The sequence below is a fragment of the Ranitomeya variabilis genome, chromosome 4 (genome assembly GCF_051348905.1).
Source record: "Ranitomeya variabilis isolate aRanVar5 chromosome 4, aRanVar5.hap1, whole genome shotgun sequence".
NCBI lineage: Eukaryota > Metazoa > Chordata > Amphibia > Anura > Dendrobatidae > Ranitomeya > Ranitomeya variabilis.
In genome coordinates, this window is record NC_135235.1 from 22,000,650 (window position 1) to 22,023,504 (window position 22,855).

The 22,855-nt window shown below is 46.5% G+C and overlaps 1 long non-coding RNA gene across 2 annotated transcripts in view; it reads left to right on the top strand.

Moving 5' to 3' along the window:
• LOC143769482 (uncharacterized) overlaps nt 1-19,520 on the top strand; it is a 126,660-nt gene extending 107,140 nt beyond the window's left edge. Inside the window, exons 3-4 of one of the 2 annotated variants that reach the window (XR_013214410.1) lie at nt 18,304-18,641; nt 18,726-19,520. This is a non-coding gene — a long non-coding RNA (uncharacterized LOC143769482). The remainder of the gene's footprint in view (nt 1-18,303; nt 18,642-18,725) is intronic. The other variant, XR_013214409.1, reaches the window with a different exon arrangement.
• The last annotated feature ends 3,335 nt before the right edge of the window (nt 19,521-22,855 follow it).

The window sequence follows — 22,855 nt, forward strand, 5'->3', positions numbered from 1 at the left end:
ACTCACCGCCAATACATGTGGGGGGCCTCTGTCTCCTTTCGGGGTATTTCTCTAGAGGTGAGCTAGGACTAATATTTTCCTCTGCTAGCTTTATTTAGTCCTCCGGCTGGGCTGGGCATCTAGAATCAACGTAGGCATGCTACCCGGCCACTGCTAGTTGTGCGTTAGGTTTAGTTCATGGTCAGCTCAGTTCCCATCTTCCAAGAGCTAGTTCCTATATATGCTTATGCTATGTTCTCTTGCCATTGAGATCATGACAGTTTGACCGGCCCGCAAAGTGTTAATTGTTTGGGCTGAAGCAGGAGAAAAAGAAGTGTTGAAGGGAAATTTTTTTTTTTTTTTCCCCTCAGAGTTTTGCTGCCTAGCCCTTAATTGCTGTCTAGCTGCTTCTTACCTCCTCTTAACCCTTGAATGGCTCTGTGTCCACCTGTTTGTAATGGATCTTCAGAGTGTAACTGCAGGTTTGAATAATCTCGCCACGAAGGTACAAAATTTGCAAGATTTTGTTTGTCATGCACCTGTATCTGAGCCGAGAATTCCTTTGCCGGAATTTTTCTCGGGGAATAGATCCGGGTTTCAGAATTTTCGAAATAATTGCAAATTATTTTTGTCTCTGAAATCTCGCTCTGCCGGAGACCCTGCACAGCAGGTCAGGATTGTGATTTCCTTGCTCCGGGGCGACCCTCAAGACTGGGCTTTTTCATTGACACCAGGGGATCCTGCGTTGCTCAATGTGGATGCGTTTTTTCTGGCCTTGGGGTTGCTTTATGACGAACCTCATTTGGAGCTTCAGGCAGAAAAAACTTTGATGTCCCTATCTCAGGGGCAAGATGAAGCGGAAATTTACTGCCAAAGATTCCGTAAATGGTCTGTGCTTACTCAGTGGAATGAGTGCGCCCTGGCGGCGACTTTCAGAGAGGGTCTCTCTGATGCCATTAAGGATGTTATGGTGGGGTTCCCTGTGCCTACGGGTCTGAATGAGTCCATGACAATGGCTATTCAGATCGATAGGCGTTTGCGGGAGCGCAAACCAGTGCACCATCTGGCGGTGTCCACTGAGAAGTCGCCAGAGAGTATGCAGTGTGATAGAATTCTGTCCCGAAGCGAGCGGCAGAATTTTAGACGGAAAAATGGGTTGTGTTTCTATTGTGGTGATTCTACTCATGTTATATCAGCATGCTCTAAGCGCACTAAAAAGCTTGGTAAATCTGTTTCCATTTGCACCTCACCGTCTAAGTTTATTCTATCTGTGACCCTGATTTGCTCTTTGTCATCTATTACCACGGACGCCTATGTCGACTCTGGCGCCGCTTTGAGTCTTATGGATTGGTCCTTTGCCAAACGCTGTGGGTATGATTTAGAGCCTTTGGAGACTCCTATTCCTCTGAAGGGGATTGACTCCACCCCATTGGCTAATAATAAACCACAATGCTGGACACAAGTAACTATGCGTATTAATCCGGATCATCAGGAGATTATTCGCTTTCTGGTGCTGTATAATCTACATGATGATTTGGTGCTAGGATTGCCTTGGCTGCAATCTCACAACCCAGTCCTCGACTGGAGAGCTATGTCTGTGTTGAGCTGGGGATGTAAGGGGGCTCATGGGGATGTACCTGTGGTTTCCATTTCATCATCCATTCCCTCTGAAATTCCTGAGTTCCTGTCTGACTATCGTGACGTCTTTGAAGAATCCAAGCTTGGTTCGTTACCTCCGCACCGAGAGTGCGATTGTGCCATAGATTTAATCCCGGGTAGTAAATACCCAAAGGGTCGTTTATTTAATCTGTCTGTGCCTGAACATGCTGCTATGCGAGAATATATAAAGGAGTCCTTGGAAAAGGGACATATTCGTCCATCGTCATCTCCCTTAGGAGCCGGTTTTTTCTTTGTGTCAAAAAAAGACGGCTCTTTGAGACCATGTATCGATTATCGGCTTTTGAATAAAATCACTGTTAAATATCAATACCCATTGCCGTTGCTGACTGATTTGTTTGCTCGCATAAAGGGGGCCAAGTGGTTCTCTAAGATTGACCTTCGTGGGGCGTATAATTTGGTGCGAATCAGGCAGGGGGATGAGTGGAAAACCGCATTTAATACGCCCGAGGGCCACTTTGAGTATTTAGTGATGCCTTTTGGTCTTTCTAATGCTCCGTCAGTTTTCCAGTCCTTTATGCATGATATTTTTCGCGATTATTTGGATAAATTTATGATTGTGTATCTGGATGATATTCTGATTTTTTCGGATGACTGGGACTCTCATGTCCAGCAAGTCAGGAGGGTTTTTCAGGTTTTGCGGTCTAATTCTTTGTGTGTGAAGGGTTCGAAGTGTGTTTTTGGGGTACAGAGGATTTCCTTTTTGGGATATATTTTTTCCCCCTCTTCCATTGAAATGGATCCTGTCAAGGTTCAAGCTATTTGTGATTGGACGCAGCCCTCTTCTCTTAAGAGTCTTCAGAAATTTTTGGGCTTTGCTAACTTTTATCGTCGATTTATTGCTGGTTTTTCGGATATTGCTAAGCCATTGACCGATTTGACTAAGAAGGGTGCTGATGTTGCTGATTGGTCCCCTGATGCTGTGGAGGCCTTTCGGGAGCTTAAGCGCCGTTTTTCCTCTGCCCCTGTGTTGCGTCAGCCTGATGTTGCTCTACCTTTTCAGGTTGAGGTCGACGCTTCTGAGATCGGAGCTGGGGCAGTGTTGTCGCAGAAAAGTTCTGACTGCTCCGTGATGAGGCCTTGTGCCTTCTTTTCCCGTAAATTTTCGCCCGCTGAGCGGAATTATGATGTTGGGAATCGGGAGCTTTTGGCCATGAAGTGGGCTTTTGAGGAGTGGCGCCATTGGCTTGAGGGGGCCAGACATCAGGTGGTGGTATTGACTGACCACAAAAATTTGATTTATCTTGAGACCGCCAGGCGCCTGAATCCTAGACAGGCGCGCTGGTCATTATTTTTCTCTCGTGTTTCCAGACGGAGACTCCAGTATCTGGTCAAGTGGAAGGGATACGGCCAGGAGGATAATTCTTGGGTGAATGCATCTGATGTTCATGCCTCCGATCTGGTTCGTGCCTTTCATAGGGCCCATCCTGATCGCCCTGGTGGTTTTGGTGAGGGTTCGGTGCCCCCTCCTTGAGGGGGGGGGTACTGTTGTGAATTTGGATTCTGGGCTCCCCCGGTGGCTACTGGTGGAATTGAACTGGTGTCTTCATCTTCTCTGTTCACCTGTTCCCATCAAGATGTGGGAGTCGCTATATAACCTTGCTGCTCTGTTAGTTGCTTGCCGGTCAACAATGTTATCAGAAGCCTCTCTGTGCTTGTTCCTGCTCCTAGACAACTACTAGATAAGTTGGACTCTTGTCCATGTTTGTTTTTGCATTTTGTTCCAGTTCACAGCTGTAGTTTCGTTACTGTGTCTGGAAAGCTCTTGTGAACGGGAATTGCCACTCTGGTGTTATGAGTTAATGCCAGAGTTTTAAAGTAATTTCTGGATGGTGTTTTTGATAGGGTTTTCAGCTGACCATGAAAGTGTCCTTTCTGTCTTCTGCTATGTAGTAAGTGGACCTCAAATTTGCTAAACCTATTTTCATACTACGTTTGTTATTTCATCTCAACTCACCGCCAATACATGTGGGGGGCCTCTGTCTCCTTTCGGGGTATTTCTCTAGAGGTGAGCTAGGACTAATATTTTCCTCTGCTAGCTTTATTTAGTCCTCCGGCTGGGCTGGGCATCTAGAATCAACGTAGGCATGCTACCCGGCCACTGCTAGTTGTGCGTTAGGTTTAGTTCATGGTCAGCTCAGTTCCCATCTTCCAAGAGCTAGTTCCTATATATGCTTATGCTATGTTCTCTTGCCATTGAGATCATGACACAGGGAGCTCCCCCTAGTGGTGACTGCAGACAGGATCTTATCATGTATCTCTGTATACGGGGAGCTCCCCCTAGTGGCGGCTGCAGACAGGATCTTATCATGTATCTCTGTATACAGGGAGCTCCCCCTAGTGGTGGCTGCAGACAGAATTTTATCATGTATCTCTGTATACAGGGAGCTCCCCCTAGTGGCGGCTGCAGACAGAATCTTATCATGTATCTCTGTATACAGGGAGCTCCCCCTACTGGTGGCTGCAGACAGGATCTTATCATGTATCTCTGTGTACAGGGAGCTCCCCCTAGTGGTGACTGCAGGTTTAATCTTATCATGTATCTCTGTATACAGGGAGCTCCCCCTAGTGGTGGCAGCAGACAGGATCTTATCATGTATCTCTGTATACAGGGAGCTCCCCCTAGTGGTGACTGCAGACTGGATCTTATCATGTATCTCTGTACACAGGGAGCTCCCCCTAGTGGTGGCTGCAGACAGGATCTTATCATGTATCTCTGTATACAGGGAGCTCCCCCTAGTGGTGGCTGCAGACAGTATCTTATCATGTATCTCTATACAGGGAGCTCCCCCTAGTGGTGCCTGCAGACAGGATCTTATCATGTATTTCTGTATACAGGGAGCTCCCCCTACTGGTGACTGCAGACAGGATCTTATCATGTATCTCTGTATACAGGGAGCTCCCCCTAGTGGTGGCTGCAGACAGGATCTTATCATGTATCTCTGTGTACAGGGAGCTCCCCCTAGTGGTGACTGCAGATATAATCTTATAATGTATCTCTGTATACAGGGAGCTCCCCCTAGTGGTGGCTGCAGACAGGATCTTATCATGTATCTCTGTATACAGGGAGCTCCCCCTAGTGGTGACTGCAGACAGGATCTTAACATGTATCTCTGTGTACAGGGAGCTCCCCCTAGTGGTGACTGCAGGTATAATCTTATCATGTATCTCTGTATACAGGGAGCTCCCCCTAATGGTGGCAGCAGACAGGATCTTATCATGTATCTCTGTACACAGGGAGCTCCCCCTAGTGGTGGCTGCAGACAGGATCTTATCATGTATCTCTGTATACAGAGAGCTCCCCCTAGTGGTGGCTGCAGACAGTATCTTATCATGTATCTCTGTATACAGGGAGCTCCCCCTAGTGGTGACTGCAGACAGGATCCTATCATGTATCTCTGTATACAAGGAGCTCCCCCTACTGGTGGCTGCAGACAGGATCTTATGTATGTCTGTATACAGGGAGCTCCCCCTACTGGTGACTGCAGACAGAATCTTATCATGTATCTCTGTATACAGAGAGCTCCCCCTACTGGTGACTGCAGACAGAATCTTATCATGTATCTCTGTATACAGGGAGCTCCCCTTAGTGGTGGCTGCAGACAGGATCTTATCATGTATCTCTGTATACAGGGAGCTCCCCCTACTGGTGACTGCAGACAGAATCTTATCAAGTATCTCTGTATACAGAGAGCTCCCCCTAGTGGTGACTGCAGACAGGATCTTATCACGTATCTCTGTATACAGGGAACTCCCCCTAGTGGTGCCTGCAGACAGGATCTTATCATGTATCTCTGTATACAGGGAGCTCCCCCTAGTGGTGGCTGCAGACAGGATCTTATCATATATCTCTGTACACAGGGAGCTCCCCCTAGTGGTAGCTGCAGACAGGATCTTATCATGTATCTCTGTATACAGGGAGCTCCCCCTAGTAGTGACTGCAGACAGGATCTTATCATGTATCTCTGTATACAGGGAGCTCCCCCTACTGGTGGCTGCAGACAGGATCTTATGTATCTCTGTATACAGGGAGCTCCCCCTACTGGTGACTGTAGACAGAATCTTATCATGTATCTCTGTATACAGGGAGCTCCCCCTAGTGGTGACTGCAGACAGGATCTTATCATGTATCTCTGTGTACAGGGAGCTCCCCCTAGTGGTGACTGCAGACAGGATCTTATCATGTATCTCTGTATACAGGGAGCACCCCTAGTGGTGGCTGCAGACAGGATCTTATCATGTATCTCTGTGTACAGGGAGCTCCCCCTAGTGGTGACTGCTGACAGGATCTTATCATGTATCTCTGTATACAGGGTGCTCCCCCTAGTGGTGACTGCAGACAGGATCTTATCATGTATCTCTGTACACAGGGAGCTCCCCCTAGTGGTAGCTGCAGACAGGATCTTATCATGTATCTCTGTATACAGGGAGCTCCCCCTAGTGGTGACTGCAGACAGGATCTTATCATGTATCTCTGTATACAGGGAGCTCCCCCTACTGGTGGCTGCAGACAGGATCTTATGTATCTCTGTATACAGGGAGCTCCCCCTACTGGTGACTGCAGACAGAATCTTATCATGTATCTCTGTATACAGGGAGCTCCCCCTAGTGGTGACTGCAGACAGGATCTTATCATGTATCTCTGTATACAGGGAGCTCCCCCTAGTGGTGACTGCAGACAGGATCTTATCATGTATCTCTGTATACAGGGAGCTCCCCCTAGTGGTGGCTGCAGACAGGATCTTATCATGTATCTCTGTGTACAGGGAGCTCCCCCTAGTGGTGACTGCAGACAGGATCTTATCATGTATCTCTGTATACAGGGAGCTCCCCCTAGTGGTGGCTGCAGACAGGATCTTATCATGTATCTCTGTGTACAGGGAGCTCCCCCTAGTGGTGACTGCAGGTTTAATCTTATCATGTATCTCTGTATACAGGGAGCTCCCCCTAGTGGTGACTGCAGACTGGATCTTATCATGTATCTCTGTACACAGGGAGCTCCCCCTAGTGGTGGCTGCAGACAGGATCTTATCATGTATCTCTGTATACAGGGAGCTCCCCCTACTGGTGGCTGCAGACAGGATCTTATCATGTATCTCTGTATACAGGGAGCTCCCCCTAGTGGTGGCTGCAGACAGAATGTTATGTATCTCTGAATACAGGGAGCTCCCTCTAGAGGAGGTTACTGGGAGTTAGACTTTTATCATTTAAATCTATATATATGGAGGGCATTTGAAGCTCTTTAAAATGTCAAGAGCTCTGCTGTTCTGATAAAGATGTAATAATAATAAATATACAAGCACGGAATAATGGACCTACAAGCTATTTTTTTTAATAAAATGTGGATATTGAAGTGATTAAAAATGTTTGCGTTGCATTCACAAAATACAGAAAACTATATAAAATGATATCACATGAAGCCATTTATTAATGCAGATCACTACATTGTAACCTCATTGAGCAGTGAAAATTTGTAGAGATCTGATGCTAGAAGGAACCAGAAGGAATAAATAATTAGAAAGGGATTAAACAATATCTGAACTCGTTCCATAAATACTTGCAAGTTACAAACAGAAGTCAAAGATGGAAAAAGAACAGAAGTGACCACCAGATGGCGCCACCTTACATGGAGTAAATTGTATTTTGAATTATTTTTTGAGGGGTTTAAATAGAAATTGTCCTTGAAAATGAAGGATATTTGCAAAATGTATACAACATCTTAGATGTATCAGATGTGCAGAATAGGGGCCCTGAATGTTCAGGGGCCACTTTAAAGGGACACAACGCTCCGCTGTAAGACTTGGTTATCTCCGTCACAAGTTTTTAGAACTTTATTGTGGAAAAGAAGATATAAAGGATTTCTACTTTTTTCTGGTGGATCCATTTCTGGATCAAAAAACACTTTTCTTTCTCTGTAGCCTGATAGTGACTACTCAGATCTGATGGGTTAAAATGTTTTGGAGAAATTGCAATTCTTTGCTACAAATTCTAAAAAAAAAAAAGTCACCAATAAGAAAGCAAGAACCCACATGCACAATAGTACATTTTGTGGATTTGGGTGGACTTTCAGAAAAGTCATCACAATGTTCTGCATTTAATAGGATGCCTGATAAAACAAAATAATTAATTGCATTTTTGCATGTACTCGAGCGCGTTTAATTGCAAACATTTCACTTTATTTCTGCAACAAATGAATGATCACTACAGAATCTGTCAGTGCAGGATGTGACCACTAGGTGGCAGCACTGAGCTCAGGTGCTGCTCTGTTGGTGTCTGTTCACATTTCTGGGTCCTATAGACACTGTGGGTTATATAACACAATGTGACCCAACTTCACTGAAAACTTATACATTTCACCTTGCGACCTCTGGCAAGTTCTCCAAACCAGGCAGAGCGCCCGTGCTCAGGTGATCGGAGCACATTTGTTACTTGTGACTTGCCCACACCCATTTAATCAGGAGCCTGTGGAAGTCAAATATTAGCTGGGTGTGATGAGCTGCAGCAGGGAAGTATGCGCCAACATTACATGTGTAACATTAACCCCTTAGATCAAAGCAATTTTTTAAAATCAGATTTCTATATAAATAAAAGTGCAAAATCTCATTATATAAAAAAACTTTTGTAAAAGTAAAAAAAATCCAGCAATTACCGTATTTCACTTATATGAGGACCATTCATTACAGACTTAATATTCCAAATTCCAAACTGCACAAAAAAAGTAAGAAAGAAACCCTAGCCTTGGCCACCAGATGGCGCTGCAGAGAGGAAAGGATTGTATTTCGTGGCACTTTTATTTATGTTATTTTCATCCATCAGTTTTTGATCTAGACCCCCATCAGTGCCTCCCCCATCTGAAGCCTCCATATGATGGTGTCACATTTAATGACCTTCAGGTTTTAGCATTTATGTGATTCCTATAGCAACCTGAGATTTTCCTTTGGGTTCAAGGACATTTGGGGGTCATGAGGGGCTATATCCCCTATACGATGACGCCTTGGACAACCAAGTCCCAATTAGACCCCAGGATCAAGGACGACTATTGGTGCCCACGGATGAGACAGCAAAATGCCTCTAATTATACAGTGTAAATGACTTCCCCTCTTTTTGTGATGTCCCATTACTGGTGGACTGGGTTAGTTTAGCAATTAATTCCCCTGGTGGTCCAAGGTCAAGAAGAGGTTAATATTGGCATAGGCAATATATATTGTGGGGATGGATTTATGTCTATGGTGCTTTAGTGGTTAGCATTCAATCATTTATTGTAATTATAATTATTATTAGTTTTTTTGGGGTGGTGCTGGGGTTAGTTGTGGTCTTGGAAAGTGAAGTGTGAGCCTATCATTTAATTTAATTTTGTTTAATAATTAGTTCCAGAATTCTCATAAAAGTTCAGGACTCAAAACTCTTTGGTGACTAATACACCCAAGTATGATCAAACTTTGTCTTCCTGCAGCGGCCACTAGGGGGAGCTCTCTCAATAAGGATTAGTATAGCTCCAATTGAGCTCTATAATAAATCCTTATACACTCAGCGCCACCTAGTGGTGACTGAATTAATTTTAAACTTATTATGAATTGCACCAATTTTTTGTCTTTTTTTTCCTATTTATAAACAGTTTTTGTTTTACACCAAATCCCTTTTTTTTCAGCTGCGCTTTTTCTTTTTTACCTGTTTTTCCTGTACACCATTGTGGCCGAGCTTTTGGTAATACAAATGATAGTGGACGATTTATTACTTGCAACTTTTTAAAAACTTGCTAATGTTTTGCACAAATGTAACAGTCCACCTAAGGTGAAATATTTTTTTTGTACTTTAACCCATACATTTATTGCGCAAATGCTAGAGATGCAGGTGTCATTTTCAACAGATGTTTAAAGGGGTTGGGATGAAAGTCTGGTTAATCTGTGTGACTGCAGACTTCTGAATCCTGACAGTGTGTGGTGTGCACGCTGTCAGGATTCCCTGGTGAGAACGGGTGGTCACGTGACTGCAAGCATCCGATTTGAAAAATTGTGGTCACATACAGACTGGTGTGCCTAGTTTTGAGAAGTCAACAGTGTCATGGAGTGACTGCAGACTTCTGAATCCTGACAGTGTGCGGTGTGCACAATGTCAGGATTCCCTGGTGCTGCCGGTGAATGTGGGGCGTCTTGTGGCCATTTGCAAACTTGTGGTCACATGCCAACTAGACGTGCTCTGCCTCGCTGCTCAGTAGTAGACTTGTTTCTCTGCTCTGGAAACCCAAACCCATGAAGCTTCTGGTAAAGGAACCAAAATGTCCAAGCCCCAGCGTCATAACTATAGCGGGTGCAGGAGATGCACTCATGCCTGGGACCTAGAGTCTTGGGAAGGCTATAGCCTTGAGGGGGGTCTAGAGGCTTGGGAGAGACTAGAGGCTTGGGAGGAGCCCTAGAGCCTTGGGGGCCCTAGAGCCTTGGGGGGTCTAGAGCCTTGGGGGGCCCTAGAGCTTTGGGGGTGGCCCTAGAGCCTTGGGGGGCCCTAGAGCTTTGGGAGGCCTAGAGCTTTGGGAGGCCTTAGAGCCTTGGGGGGGCCCTAGAGCCTTGGGGGGAGCTCTAGAGCCTTAGGTTTCCCTAGAGCCTTGGAATTCCCTAGAGCTTTGGGAGGTCTGTTGTGATTTTGCTTTTTGCTCCCTCTAGTGGTCATTAGTGATTTGACTCTGGAGCTTCTGTCTTTTCCTATATCCTCACCTGGGCCGTTAGTTCAGGGGCGTTGCTATATAAGCTCCCTGGACCTTCAGTTCAATGCCTGGCATCGTTGAAATCAGAGCTAATCTGTTGTGCTCTTGTCCTATGATCCTGGTTCCTGTATTTCAAGCTAAGTCTGCTTCCTTGCTTTTTGCTTTTGTTTTGTTTGGTATTTTTGTCCAGCTTGTTCCAATCTGTATCCTGACCTTTGCTGGAAGCTCTAGGGGGCTGGTGTTCTCCCCCCGGACCGTTAGACGGTTCGGGGGTTCTTGAATCTCCAGCGTGGATTTTTATAGGGTTTTTGTTGACCAGATAAGTTATCTTGCTATATTCTGCTATTAGTAAGCTGGCCTCTCTTTGCTGAACCTGGTTCATTTCTGTGTTTGTCATTTCCTCTTACCTCACCGTTATTATTTGTGGGGGGCTTGTATCTTGCTTTGGGGTCCCTTTCTCTGGAGGCAAGAGAGGTCTTTGTTTTCTTCTCCTAGGGGTAGTTAGATTCTCCGGCTGGCGCGAGTCATCTAGCGATCACCGTAGGCATGATCCCCGGCTACTTCTAGTGTTGGCGTTAGGAGTAGCTATTTGGTCAACCCAGTTACCACAGCCCTATGAGCTGGATTTTTGAATCTCGCAGACTTACACGTTCCTCTGAGACCCTGTCCACTGGGGTCATAACAGTATGCCAGGCCAGTATTAAATGTTTAATGCATTGCAGAAGTGGGATTATAAGAAAGAAAATTTTGAGTTTTTTTTTCCCTCTCTCATTTTTTTTTTTTTTTTTTTTTCTTTTCCCCTTTACCTCAGAGTGGCTTAAGCTTGCTGCAGACATGAATGTCCAGACCTTGATTACAAGTGTGGACCAGCTTGCCGCTCGTGTGCAGGGTATACAAGATTATGTTACCAGAAATCCTAGGTCTGAACCCAAGATTCCGATTCCTGAACTGTTTTCAGGAGACCGATTTAAGTTTAGGAATTTCAGGAATAATTGTAAATTGTTTTTGTCCCTGAAACCTTGTTCGTCTGGAGACTCTGCTCAACAAGTAAAAATAGTTATTTCGTTCTTACGGGGTGACCCTCAGGATTGGGCTTTTTCGTTGGCGCCAGGAGATCCGGCATTGGCTGATATTGATGCGTTTTTTCTGGCGCTCGGTTTACTTTATGAGGAACCCAATCTTGAGATTCAGGCAGAGAAAGCCTTGCTGGCTATGTCTCAGGGCCAGGACGAGGCTGAGGTGTATTGCCAAAAATTTCGGAAATGGTCCGTGCTGACACATTGGAACGAGTGTGCACTGGCCGCTAATTTTAGAAATGGCCTTTCTGAGGCCATTAAGAATGTTATGGTGGGTTTTCCCATTCCCACAGGTCTGAATGATACCATGTCCCTGGCTATTCAAATTGACCGGCGGTTGCGGGAGCGCAAAACCGCAAATTCCCTCATGTTGTTGTCTGAACAGACACCTGATGTGATGCAATGTGATAGAAAAACCGCAAATTCCCTCATGTTGTTGTCTGAACAGACACCTGATTTGATGCAATGTGATAGAATCCTGACTAGAAATGAGAGGAAAATTCATAGACGCCGGAATGGCTTGTGCTACTACTGTGGTGATTCTACACATGTTATCTCAGCATGCTCTAAACGTATATCTAAGGTTGTTAGTCCTGTCACCGTTGGTAATTTGCATCCTAAGTTTATTCTGTCTGTAACTTTGATTTGCTCACTGTCATCTTATCCTGTCATGGCGTTTGTAGATTCAGGTGCTGCCCTGAGTCTTATGGATCTCTCATTTGCTAAGCGCTGTGGTTTTATTCTTGAACCATTAGAAAATCCTATCCCTCTTAGGGGTATTGATGCTACGCCATTAGCAGAAAATAAGCCGCAGTATTGGACGCAAGTGACCATGTGCATGACTCCTGAACACCGCGAGGTGATACGTTTTCTCGTTCTACATAAAATGCATGATTTGGTTGTTTTGGGGCTGCCATGGTTACAGACCCATAATCCAGTCCTTGACTGGAAGGCTATGTCAGTGTCTAGTTGGGGCTGTCGTGGTATTCATGAGGATTCCCTGCCTGTGTCTATTGCTTCTTCTACGCCTTCGGAAGTTCCGGAGTACTTGTCTGATTATCAGGATGTCTTTAGCGAGTCCAGGTCCAGTGCATTGCCTCCTCATAGGGAATGTGACTGTGCAATAGATTTGATTCCAGGCAGTAAATTTCCTAAGGGAAGACTGTTTAATCTGTCGATACCTGAACATACCGCTATGCGTTCATATATCAAGGAGTCTCTGGAGAAAGGACACATCCGTCCGTCTTCTTCCCCTCTTGGTGCGGGATTCTTTTTTGTGGCTAAAAAGGACGGATCTTTGAGGCCTTGTATTGACTATCGGCTTTTAAATAAGATCACTGTCAAATTTCAGTATCCTTTGCTGCTGTTGTCTGACTTGTTTGCCCGGATTAAAGGTGCCAAGTGGTTTACCAAGATAGACCTTCGTGGTGCGTACAACCTTGTGCGCATTAAGCAAGGGGATGAATGGAAAACCGCATTCAATACGCCCGAAGGTCATTTTGAGTACTTGGTGATGCCTTTTGGGCTCTCTAATGCCCCTTCAGTTTTTCAGTCCTTTATGCATGACATTTTCCGGAAGTATCTGGATAAATTTTTGATCGTTTATCTGGATGATATTCTGGTTTTTTCTGATAATTGGGACTCGCATGTGGAGCAGGTCAGGATGGTCTTTAAAATTTTGCGTGAAAATTCTTTGTTTGTCAAGGGCTCAAAGTGTCTTTTTGGTGTACAGAAGGTTCCCTTTTTGGGGTTCATTTTTTCCCCTTCTGCTGTGGAGATGGACCCAGTCAAGGTCCGAGCTATTCTTGATTGGACTCAGCCCTCGTCAGTTAAGAGTCTTCAGAAGTTCTTGGGTTTCGCTAACTTCTACCGTCGTTTTATCGCTAACTTTTCTAGCATTGTGAAACCTTTGACGGATATGACCAAGAAGGGCTCCGATGTGGTTAATTGGGCTCCTGCTGCCGTGGAGGCTTTCCAGGAGTTGAAACGTCGGTTTACTTCGGCGCCTGTTTTGTGCCAGCCTGATGTCTCGCTTCCCTTTCAGGTTGAGGTGGATGCTTCAGAGATTGGAGCAGGGGCCGTTTTGTCGCAGAGAGGCCCTGGTTGCTCTGTTATGAGACCTTGCGCCTTTTTCTCTAGGAAGTTTTCGCCTGCGGAGCGAAATTATGATGTGGGCAATCGGGAGTTGTTGGCCATGAAATGGGCATTTGAGGAGTGGCGTCATTGGCTCGAGGGTGCTAAGCATCGTGTGGTGGTCTTGACTGATCACAAAAATCTGATGTATCTCGAGTCTGCTAAACGCCTGAATCCTAGACAGGCCCGCTGGTCATTGTTTTTCTCCCGTTTTGACTTTGTTGTCTCGTATTTACCAGGTTCAAAAAATGTGAAGGCCGATGCTCTTTCCAGGAGCTTTGTGCCTGATGCTCCTGGAGTCGCTGAACCTGTTGGTATTCTTAAGGATGGTATTATCTTGTCAGCTATTTCTCCAGATCTGCGACGTGTGTTGCAGAGATTTCAGGCTGATAGGCCTGATTCTTGTCCACCTGACAGACTGTTTGTGCCTGATAAGTGGACCAGCAGAGTCATTTCCGAGGTTCATTCCTCGGTGTTGGCAGGTTACCCAGGAATTTTTGGCACCAGAGATCTGGTGGCCAGATCCTTTTGGTGGCCTTCCTTGTCTAGGGATGTGCGGTCATTTGTACAGTCCTGTGGGACTTGTGCTCGAGCTAAGCCTTGCTGTTCTCGTGCCAGCGGGTTGCTCTTGCCCTTGCCTGTCCCTAAGAGACCTTGGACACATATCTCCATGGATTTCATTTCTGATCTTCCGGTGTCTCAAGGCATGTCTGTTATCTGGGTGATATGTGATCGCTTCTCCAAGATGGTCCATTTGGTTCCTTTGCCTAAGCTGCCTTCCTCTTCCGATCTGGTTCCTGTGTTTTTCCAGAACGTGGTTCGTTTGCACGGCATCCCTGAGAATATTGTGTCAGACAGAGGATCCCAGTTCGTTTCCAGATTCTGGCGATCCTTTTGTAGTAGGATGGGCATTGACTTGTCGTTTTCGTCTGCTTTCCATCCTCAGACTAATGGACAGACGGAGCGAACTAATCAGACTTTGGAGGCTTATTTGAGGTGTTTTGTCTCTGCTGATCAGGACGATTGGGTGACCTTCTTGCCGTTGGCTGAGTTTGCCCTTAATAATCGGGCTAGTTCCGCCACCTTGGTTTCGCCGTTTTTCTGCAACTCTGGTTTCCACCCTCGTTTTTCTTCGGGTCATGTGGAACCTTCTGACTGCCCTGGGGTGGATTCTGTGGTGGATAGGTTGCAGCGGATCTGGAATCTTGTGGTGGACAACTTGAAGTTGTCACAGGAGAGGGCTCAGCGCTTTGCCAACCGCCGCCGCGGTGTGGGTCCCCGACTACGTGTTGGGGATTTGGTGTGGCTTTCTTCCCGCTTTGTTCCTATGAAGGTTTCCTCTCCCAAATTTAAACCTCGTTTTATTGGTCCTTACAAGATATTGGAAATCCTTAATCCTGTATCCTTTCGCCTGGATCTTCCTGTGTCGTTTGCTATCCACAACGTGTTTCATAGGTCCTTGTTGCGGCGGTACGTTGTGCCTGTGGTTCCTTCTGCTGAGCCTCCTGCTCCGGTGTTGGTTGAGGGCGAGTTGGAGTACGTGGTGGAGAAGATCTTGGATTCTCGTCTCTCCAGGCGGAGGCTTCAGTACCTGGTCAAGTGGAAGGGCTATGGTCAGGAAGATAATTCCTGGGTGGTCGCCTCTGATGTTCATGCGGCCGATTTAGTTCGTGCCTTTCACGCCGCTCGTCCTGATCGCCCTGGTGGTCGTGGTGAGGGTTCGGTGACCCCTCACTAAGGGGGGGGTACTGTTGTGATTTTGCTTTTTGCTCCCTCTAGTGGTCATTAGTGATTTGACTCTGGAGCTTCTGTCTTTTCCTATATCCTCACCTGGGCCGTTAGTTCAGGGGCGTTGCTATATAAGCTCCCTGGACCTTCAGTTCAATGCCTGGCATCGTTGAAATCAGAGCTAATCTGTTGTGCTCTTGTCCTATGATCCTGGTTCCTGTATTTCAAGCTAAGTCTGCTTCCTTGCTTTTTGCTTTTGTTTTGTTTGGTATTTTTGTCCAGCTTGTTCCAATCTGTATCCTGACCTTTGCTGGAAGCTCTAGGGGGCTGGTGTTCTCCCCCCGGACCGTTAGACGGTTCGGGGGTTCTTGAATCTCCAGCGTGGATTTTTATAGGGTTTTTGTTGACCAGATAAGTTATCTTGCTATATTCTGCTATTAGTAAGCTGGCCTCTCTTTGCTGAACCTGGTTCATTTCTGTGTTTGTCATTTCCTCTTACCTCACCGTTATTATTTGTGGGGGGCTTGTATCTTGCTTTGGGGTCCCTTTCTCTGGAGGCAAGAGAGGTCTTTGTTTTCTTCTCCTAGGGGTAGTTAGATTCTCCGGCTGGCGCGAGTCATCTAGCGATCACCGTAGGCATGATCCCCGGCTACTTCTAGTGTTGGCGTTAGGAGTAGCTATTTGGTCAACCCAGTTACCACAGCCCTATGAGCTGGATTTTTGAATCTCGCAGACTTACACGTTCCTCTGAGACCCTGTCCACTGGGGTCATAACAGAGGTCCTAAAGCCTTGGGGGCCCTAGAGCCTTGGCGGGCCCAAAGCCTTGGGGGGCCTAGAGCCTTTGGTGGCCCTAGAGCCTTGGGGGGCCCTAGAGCCTTGGGGGGACCCTAGAGCCTTGGTGGGAGCTATAAAGCCTTAGGTTTCCCTAGAGCCTTGGGGGGCCCTAGAGCCTTGGAATTCTCTAGAGCCTTGGGGGGTCCTAAAGCCCTGGGGGGCCCTAGAGCCTTGGGGGGCCTAAAGCCTTGGGGGGCCTAGAGCCTTGGGTGGCCCTAGAGCCTTGGGGGGCCTAGAGCCTTGGGGGCCCTAGAGCCTTGTGGCGCCTACAACCTTGGGGCTCCCTTGGTCAATATAAGACCCTGCTGGAGGTTTTGCATTGGGGCGCATGAGCTGCAGGTTACTCCACTACCAAACCTATTAATTAAAGGGGCGCTCTAATACAGTCAGTGCATATTTCCACATTCTGAATCTTTTGGAGTTGTTTTTGGGTGGCCATGATGAGGTTAAGGCTCCTATAAAGATGGGGATCCCTGTCCTGCTGGACATCTGATTAACCCTTTCTTGTTAGCCTCCCTGAGCCATTCTCCGTGCACTTTCTTCTGTATTCTCATCCTGCACAGAGACATATGGCGGGAGCCTGATCCCTACTGAGCGCGGCAGGCGGTTCGCTGCAGATATCAGGGAATTGGGGAACTGAATTATTAAGCTCCATTTGTTTTCTGGAACAGACGTCATTGGTCTGATGAGGAGTTTGGCAGACAGATGTCAGGCTGCAGCTCCGGATGTGGACGTGCTGCCTCCGCGCGCCATCATCAATGATGACAGTCCATCATATCCATCATACGATGCCAGATTTCCATGTCAGGAAGGAACAGTCATGGGCATCATAATCATTAGTCCATGTCACATCCATGCTGACGGGTGCAGGAACCTCTGTGCTCATCACTAGCGCCCCCTAGCTGAAGTCCTGAGTACAGCCATCTGTAATGTGGCCTGGGGCAGGGGACAATGATGCCCCAGGCAAAGCCCAACCATCTCCTATGGAAGCTCCTAATAAACTTGGTGCTTCCAGTCCTAATATTCCCCCGATCTCCGCCGGCTCTCAGTGACCAGATTCATTATATCTTCTGCATTCTGACCCACTCCACAGCTGAGAGTTTGTCACACTGTGTGATTGTAGGTAAGAGCCATCATCCGAGGCTCCACGACTGGTGCGAAACTTACAGAAAGCGAAACAAATGAGCAAATCATAGGTAAAACATTGCAACAAACCCTCAGCCATGACAGACACACACAGCAGTATTATATGGTGGTATTGTGCTGGCAGTATCATGTATGCTGTGAGGCTTAATATGGCATTATGTGGGCCGTGCAAGGGATGTATATGGTATTATTGTCCTAGCACTATATGGCAGTATTATATGGGCTGTACATTGCAGTATTGTCCTGAAATTATATGCAGTATTATTTCCACTTTATATGGTGAAATTGGTCATTATTAAATATTAATATTAGGTTTACAGTATATCTTGGCAACAAGAATTATAATATGGGCTTTATATGAGGGTATGAGTCCAGCATTATATGGCGGTATAATATGGGTGATATACATATAAAATATTATACAATGTGATTTTCTGGATTTTATTTTTAGATTCTGTCTCTCACAGTTAAAGTGTAGCTATGATAAAAATTACAGACCCTCCATTCTCTGTAGGTGGGAAAACTTGCAAAATCGGCAGTGTATCAAATACTTATTTCCTCCACTGCATGAGGATATTATCCTGGCACTATATGGCAGTATTATAATTGATATATGGCAGTACTGTCTTGGCACTATATGGCAGTATTATGCCGGCTATACATAGCATTATTATCCTGGCACTATATGGCAGTATTATAATTGATATATGGCAGTATTATCCTGGCAATATATGGCAGTTTTATGATTGATATATGGCAGTATTGTCTTGGCACTATAGGGCAGTAAAATGTGAGCTATGTATAAAAGTACTGCCTCCACAATATTCCAGTATGTGGGTTGTATATAACAGTATTGACTTCCCAATATACGGTATTACTGCAATTACGTAATATAAAGTCATGAGAAAACTGTCTAAAGTGTCAGCCGGGGAGCGGGCCCTATTGGTTCTTGGAGGGGGCCCTATTGGTTGTTTTCCAGGGCCCCGATGTCTATAATACGATATATGTCGCCTCAATCTTACATATTACAGGAGTATGATCGGGATGATGACCCCTGCACCCCGTGATGCACTGCAGCGTCTCACACCCGTTATTACGGGGCGTCTGTCGGCACAATGCTGACTGATTCCAAGTAGCGACCAGCAGAACTGTAACCGCAGCTCTGGATGTGACTGGAGCAGAAGACATGATACACTGATACAATGAGGAAGCAGATTGTTCCTTGCGGCTTCTTATTGCGCTTAAGAAATATTTTTAACTGAAAGGTGAATTATTTATAACTCGCGAGTCCTCATCATCCCGCACGAGCTGCAAATGAAACAGGCATGTCAGTCCGCGCTCCAGGAGTCCGCCAAATTTGGTAAAGTATGTACGTGCCTTTTTTATGTACTTTCTTATTTCCCAAAAATCTCAATTTGTTCTCAAACTTTTCCAAAAATGTTGATTGTTTCAGATAAAGACGAGAAAAACAACAGGCGGGGAGAGAAAGTGCCAAGATTCTCAGCATTTCAGGCGTTTAACCCTAAATGTTCTCCGAGGAGACTGAGTGGTTATAGGGGCTGGATATGGCCGGGGACCCCCAGTCCAAGGGCCTAATAGGAGAGTCGAGGGCCCCAGTGTCGCAGAAGTGATGTCATGTGTCATCATTTCTCCCAGAACGTCCAGGAGGCTCCCAGAAAAAAGGGGCCACCAACCACCTGGACTCCTGAAAGAACCTGAAACATTTCCTTGGTGCCACAAAAGCCACCAATCAGTGCAGAATCTCTGGGCACTCACATTTTTATGCCATGTGACCACTGCAGCCAATCAACTGCCACTAATGGGCTGCAGTGTTGACACCTCCCTCAGACGTCAGCGTTTCGCCTAAGGTAACGCTGCAGCCCATTTGCGGTTCACTTGTGTCCTACCTAAATAACCATACAACTGTGTAAGGGCGGCCATGAGACTCGCGGAGGAGGTGGCAAGGCTCCTCAGCACAGCCAAAGCCGCCCAGAATGCAGGTGGTCCAATGTGCATGGGTGCTCTGAACACCCGAACACTCTGCTCCGGGACGACGACTGTCAAAGTATGTCCACTATGCTAATGACCCAACCAGCCCTTTTAAGACCAATACACATATTAGACTAATGTCAGCCGGACCCACCGATATCAGCCAACAGTGCATTGGGGATGGGGGCCTCCGACTCTTCACCAACAGATGAGGTCATGAGAGAAGGATTGGTACGCTGAATTTCCAACAGCTGATTGTTTTGTTTTCCAGAAGATAAGCCATTGTCAGACGAGTCCGGAGGAGGAGGACAGAGACATCTGGAGAAAGACAGAAGAGTCTGGAGGAAGACAGAGGACACTGGGGGATGAGGGTGTGGCGCCCCTGAGGGTCCAGTCGCCACAGAGGTACTGCACCTCAGCCAGAGGTGTGGTACTACGATCTTGGGTAAGGAGGGGGCACTACCCGAGACCCATACTAGCATCCAACACAACACCATTCCAGGCCAGGGGATCTGGGCGGACCCTATTGAGGGAGGGCCCCATCTCAGGCTTGAGGTGGAACTAGGAAGAGGGTGTGGGAGGAGAGAGTGTCAGTTGTGAGGAGTTGTCATGAAAGCAAAAGTGAGGAGTTAGTCAGTGAGTTGGTGAGGAGGAGTTGATGAGAGCAGACGTGAAGGAAGGAGCTCCTGAGGGAAGGAGTCCTAGGGGCCAGGGAAGTGAGGAATCCACCTGTGGAGCCCGAATCCACGCCGACTGTAGTCGGGTGGAAGGACCAGGTTCCCATAATCCTCTATACAGTATAATGCAGCCCACATATAGTATAATGCAGCCCACAAATAGTATAATGCAGCCACCCCATAGAGCATAATGCAACCACCCCACAGAGTATATTGTAACCCCCCATAAAATATAATGCAGCCCCCCTCGTATAGTATAATGCAGCCCCCCTCATATAGAATAATGTAGCCCCCTCACAGAGTATGATGCAATCACCCCTCATAGAATATAAATATAATACAGCCCCCCATAGAATATAATGTAGCCCCAAATAGAATATAATACAGCCCACCTCCCCATAGAATATAATGTAGCCCCATCAAAGAGTATGATGCAATCCTACCTCATAAAATCTAATACAGCCCCCCATAGATTATAATGTAGCCCCCCATAGAATAATGTAGCCCCATCAAAGAGTATGATGCAATCCGACCTCATAAAATCTAATACAGCCCCCCATAGAATATAATGTAGCCCCATAGAATATAATGCAGCCCCCCATAGTATATAACATAGCCTCCCCATAGAATATAATGTATAATGTACCACCCATAGTATATAACACAGCCACATAGTATATAACACAGCCACATAGTATATAACACAGCCACATAGTATATAACACAGCCACATAGTATATAACACAGCCTCACCCATAGAATATAATATACCCCCAATAGTATAAAACACAGCCCACGTAGTAAATAACACAGCCCATGTAGTATATAACACAGCCACGTGGTATATAACACAGCCCGCGTAGTATATAGCACAGCCACGTAGTATATAACACAGCCCGCATAGTATATAGCACAGCCACGTAGTATATAACACAGCCCGCGTAGTATATAGCACAGCCCCGCGTAGTATTTAACACAGCCACATAGTATATAACACAGCCCACATAGTATATAACACAGCACACTTAGCATATAACACAGCCACGTAGTTTATAGCACAGCCATGTAGAAAACAACACAGCCACATAGTATATAACACAGCCACGTAGTATATAACACATCCACGTAGTATATAGCACAGCCATGTAGTATATAGCACAGCCACGTACTGGAGGATGAGGGTGTGGCACCCCTGAGCGTCCGTTCGCCACAGAGGTACTGCACCTCAGCCAGAGGTATGGAACTCTGCTCTCGGGTAAGGAGGGGGCATTACCCAAGAGCCAAACTATCATCTAACACCACAGCACTCCAGGCCAGGGGATCAGGGCGGACCCTATTGAGGGAGGGCCCCATCTCAGTCTGTAGGGGAAACTAGGTAGAGGGTGTCGGTGGAGAGAGAGTCAGTTGTGAGTAGTTGTCATAGAAACAAAAGGGAGGAGTTAGTCAGTCAGTTGGTGAGGAGGAGTTGATGAGAGAAAATGTGAAGGAAGGAGCTTCTGAGGGAAGGGGTCCTAGGGGCCAGGGAAGTGAGGAATCCACCCGTGGAGCCCGAATCCATGCCGACTGAAGTCGGGTGGAAGGACCAGGTCGCAGTGGGGGAACCGGCCCCCAGACTAGTGGAGGAACTACAAGACTTAGCTGACAAGCCGGAGGCTGTGGTATCTGTATGTGCCGCAGCCAAAGCCACACACATTTGCTGAAAAGGCAGCCACACAGGGTCACTGGAGCTCTTGGCCGAGTGTTCCTGCGTATGTTGGCGCTGGGAGAGATGGCGGATGAGCGGCAGCTGTGTAATGTGTATGATCTTTAAGTGACTAGAATTCCTCTTCATGACCAAACAGAAAGCCCCCAATGTCACCCAGGCTGGTGGAGGGAGTGCAGGACAAGAAGGATATAGAAGCAGGGAGGCAGCCGCACAGTCGTCCAAGGGGTAAGGGGGCCACTATCCCCTCCAAAACATCAAGCAGCTTTTGCCACAGACACAAAGAGGGGTCACATACTGTCCTTGCACAGGGGGGTCTCCTGTGTGAGTCTGCCACTGCAAGGAGGAATATAGAAGACCCTACAGAACTTTATCACTTGGTGACCAATGCAGTCGGTGTCCGACACAGAACTTTCGTGGATCACCCTACACTGAATGCTGCGCATTCTATAAAGGCCCCGGGCAGGAGCAGATGGGCTCATCACACCGCAGACGCCATATGGCCGCAGCCCCATCATAGATGTCAGTGACATCCCATGTTCTCTGCCAACATCTGATCCACATTAGACTTTAATAAGAGATCAAGTTCATTTCTATCCTCCCCAAGGAACGATCACACTCAGCCCTGATTTACTACTCACTAAGCCGGATCATAGTGTATATCCTGCAACACAGTGACATGGATCATGCTGGTATAACCTGGGTTCAGGCCGCTAAATAATAATAATAATAATAATCTTTATTTTTATATAGCGCTAACATATTACGCAGCGCTTTACAGTTTTGCACACATTATCATCACTGTCCCCTGTGAGGCTCACAATCTAAATTCCCTATCAGTATGTCTTTAGAATGTGGGAGGAAACCGGAGTACCCGGAGGAAACCCACGCAAACACGGAGAGAACATACAAACTCTTTGCAGATGTTGTCCAAGGTGGGATTAGAACCCAGTACTCCAGCGCTGCAAGGCTGCAGTGCTAACCACTGCAACACCGTGCTGCTAAATGAGTGTGATCGACAATATTGAAGCCGTTCAACGCTTGTTTCCCGGACTCTTTACACCAAATGAGAAAGAATGATGGGGACAGAACGATCACTAATAGATCACTAACAGATCACAGTATAACCTGGGCATATCCTGCCCGCGTAGTATACAGCACAGCCCGCGTAGTATTTAACACAGCCATGTAGTATATAACACAGCCCACGTAGTA